Below are 3,799 nucleotides of genomic sequence, written 5' to 3'. Positions count from 1 at the left end.
GCGGTTGGAGGACACTTGTGACCTTCCTGTCAGAGCTTCCCGGATCTGAAAGCACAGACAAAGGAGTTCATCAAATATATTAATTGTCATTACAAAGCACATTACAATACATAATATGAGAGGTATCAGTATGTGGGTCATAGAACATACCTTTTGTCAAAGTGTTCCAAATACCAAGATGAACAAACCCTGAATGATAACATGGTGAAGGGATGGAATTACTATACCAAATTCAGTATATATTTAATTGTAAACATTCATCCAAATCTTAACTTAGTATAACATGCTAGTCGAGGAATAATGCATTTAAAGAAAACATCTTTCAAGTCAATTGCACTTAACAGAGGACCAGTTATTTACTAGTGTTATTTAGCTGAGTTAAATACCTGTAATGAATTGAAGATTTACTGAAACTTTAATATGGATTCCTCGATTGTTTGGTGTAGTCATGGTTCCCTACTCCTAGTCCCAGGTAGTACCAAAGAAAGGAGTCAAATATTATGACACCTGGCGATGACCACCAAAACATTTCTCTCATCTGGCTGAGTAACATCCCTCCACCTCTCCTCAGCATTTTGAACAGAACCACAATCAGGATCAAAAGGTTGATGACCACTATGGTCAGGGCAGGGATCACAAAAGCCAGAAGGGGCGTTTGAATCTTTCCAGTTGAGCCAGCAAACCCCATCATTATCTCTGATGTATTGTTTCCCTAGGGCTGTCCACTGCGATAGTTATGACAGCAATGATGAGGGGAGCTCCATAGCCCAAAGAAAAACTGATGGCCAACATTGCTGGTTTAGACATGTGAGAGAACACCATGACAGTCCGGTAGAGCAGCAAAAGGCCTGAGACCAAACATCCAGAAAAACAGAGCCAGGTAGAAAAAGTGGATGAAAAATGTTGCTGTGGAACACGCAACAAGATCTTTTTTTCATTTTCGGAAATTGCTGCACCAATAATGAACCAAATGTTAGCAATCAGAAGGGAAGCCGAGCGATGTTCACTATAGAGACATGAGCCATAGATGTGTTGTTTCCAGTCACAGCATTCCATACCAACATCTCAATGATGAGACACACGACCAAGCAACCCATTGATATGCCAACTCAATGTAAGTGATAAGTTCCAAGCGTCACACCCAACAGCTGGAATGGAAGGCGACATCAAAATGGAGAAGGAGGTCAGATGATTACAGTGACAGGTGACAGTGTCATTCTTTTTCAGACTGCAGTTCACATCCTTTATCATCCCATCCTCCAAGGCCGTCAAAAGTTGAAGTTCCAGAAAACACACTGATGATTGGCTTGTGTCTTGTTCAGTACGTCAAAGACGGAACGTCACATTCTTGACTGTGCCATTCACCTTCACCAGAACCACTTTTCCGTTGATGGTGTTGGCGGCTGTTGTTCAGACTGCTGCTGTTTTCTGAGGTAAAACATTATCAAAGAAGTCAAATGTTATTATGGTGATTGAATTGAAGGAAGCTTCAGATGCCGTATGTCTATCAGAACAGATGAGTTTAAATTGAATAAGTTGTTTATTGAGTTGTTGACTGTGGTTTTGTTTAAAATAATCCTTGACGTTTCTATGTCAAAAAAGTCATCGGTAAGGAAATTGGAAATTGTTTCAACGGTGCCCAGAAAGGCTGAGCTTTCGGTTTTGTTGAGGTTGGTGTTTAGAACATCCCAGGAGGCTTTGCTCCTTTGGAAGTAAGTACACCTGCCGTTTCCAGGAAATTCTAGAGATCAAGATAGAAATCAGAATTAGTACAGGATTACTGAAATCCTAATAAAAGTGAAACTGTTGATGTCAACATACCTTCATCAATGGTTTGTTTATTGGGGTACTTCGGGACACATTTGCAACATTTTTTAGAATATTAACAATAGTAGAAATAGTTGCAGGTGATGCAACTATTCTATCCAGGAGGTTAAAAGTGCTGTTGCTAGAGTCTTTCCAAAAAACTGGAAGACCAGTCCCCACTAAAGCCTGTGTGGATTTAAAGTGATGAAAGAAAAACAATACAAGTGTATATAAGGATTGATACTATATACAGTACTGTAACAAAGCAATACCATCATTACTAAACCATTTTTATATAGAGTATATTTTATATCCAGTGAAAATGTTTTTATGTTAACATATTACCTGAGATAAAAAAAACAGGTTTTCAATTTCTTTTAAGACACAGTTATTCTCCCGAACTGAAAAATGTCCATTTTCTTGACAAATAGCAGTCTTTTGACCTACTTCATCCAATTTGCAGTCAGCTACAACTATCTCATTCACTTGTCCACTGCCAAAGATCGTATTATTCAAGCAGGTAAACCCTAGAGAACAATGGGATTTGTGAAATGATACAATATTTATAATTGTAATCTTATAGATATTACAACTGTAGATTACATGTCATGAATTATGGGATTACATGAAGGCGAATTTAAGCGAAATTCTTGATACAATATTTTTGATGCACACCAGAAAAGCAAAAAAATGAACAATTCATCTAAAATCAACTGACATGTACTGCTGCCACAGTTTAAACTGATCTAAATACTTTTTTGAATGTATTTCAGGACAAGTAATAACTAACTTGGTCCACCAAATCCACCAAATACTAACCTAATCAAGTACTTACTTATGTTATATTTTTCTCAAGTGTTGAGACAATATCCGCTTTTGCTTTTGCAATTTCCACATTATCGACAATTGTTGTTATAACAGTAAAATCTGCAATAACACTTCCACTTCTATTCATGTGAGAAAGAAATATCAGAAAACATATTCACAAATGAATAGCATGCATGTGTACATTAGCAAAAATAGCCCATAGATACACTGTATAACATCAACCCCAAGTTCTTTTCATTTCGAGGGGAAACGTTTGTCTCTGGGGCAGTGGCAGATTTAAGTATAGACGATATGGGCAGCCGCCCTGGGCGGCATCTTGCGGGGCGGTACGGGTCGCCCGCACAACATTTTAGAATGGTGACATTTGCGCAATCAGTTTTCTATCGCTCATTTGCACATCACATCAATGATATCATGAAAACGGTGGTTTCGCCCAGGGTGCCATACAAGTTAGAACCGCCACGGCTCTGGGGCATATACTGAAAATGTATTTGTTATATTGGATATTTTAGACCACAGTTTAAATTGTTAGAATTTCAGCAACCTTCAATTCTTTACATTTGTGCAGCAACTATTATATGGCCCATACATCCCTCAAAATCACCTGAGTGTCACGTCCTGACCTTAGTTCCTTTTTGATGTCTCTATTGTAGTTTGGTCAGGGCGTGAGTTGGGGTGGGCATTCTATGTTTGTTCTGTGTGTTATAGTTCTATGTGTTTGGCCTGGTATGGTTCCCAATCAGAGGCAGCTGTCAATCGTTGTCTCTGATTGAGAACCATACTTAGGTAGCCTGTTCCCACCTGGTGTTTGTGGGTAGTTGTTTTCTGTGTCTGTGTTTTCACCATACAGAACTATTTTGATTTTCATTGCTTTCCTGCAATTTGCTAATTTTTAATTTTCTCGTGTTCTGATATAATAAATTATCATGGACACTTACAACGCTGCATTTTGGCCCGATCCTTCCTACTCATCATCAGACGAAGAAGACGTTTGTTACATTGGGATTGAAATTATACATTAAACTGAACGTTGAGAAATTTAAGGTGACATTTAGTATTTGAATATTCAAATTATTAGCACATGAAATGAAATAATATAAAATGATAAAGTATTGAATAGAGGTAATAACACTGGAGCAAAACTTACTTTAACCTGTTTAACTTT

At 37.9% G+C, this 3,799-nt stretch overlaps 1 long non-coding RNA gene and 1 pseudogene across 1 annotated transcript; both read right to left on the bottom strand.

The window, feature by feature from the left end:
* Positions 1–491: 491 nt before the first annotated feature.
* LOC135534396 (adhesion G-protein coupled receptor F1-like) lies at positions 492–1,827 on the bottom strand (annotated as a pseudogene).
* Positions 1,828–1,961: 134 nt separating this feature from the next.
* Positions 1,962–2,657, bottom strand: LOC135534395 (uncharacterized). The gene is made up of 3 exons (XR_010454681.1): positions 2,642–2,657; positions 2,152–2,333; positions 1,962–1,992 (listed from the first exon to the last, which is right to left on the bottom strand). It is a non-coding gene; the product is annotated as an uncharacterized LOC135534395 (long non-coding RNA).
* Positions 2,658–3,799: the final 1,142 nt, after the last annotated feature.

The sequence above is a fragment of the Oncorhynchus masou genome, unplaced genomic scaffold (assembly GCF_036934945.1).
Source record: "Oncorhynchus masou masou isolate Uvic2021 unplaced genomic scaffold, UVic_Omas_1.1 unplaced_scaffold_3348, whole genome shotgun sequence".
NCBI classification, from domain to species: Eukaryota; Metazoa; Chordata; class Actinopteri; order Salmoniformes; family Salmonidae; genus Oncorhynchus; species Oncorhynchus masou.
The sequence above is the reverse complement of the archived record's forward strand: the minus strand, read 5'-3'. Positions and strand labels throughout refer to the sequence as shown.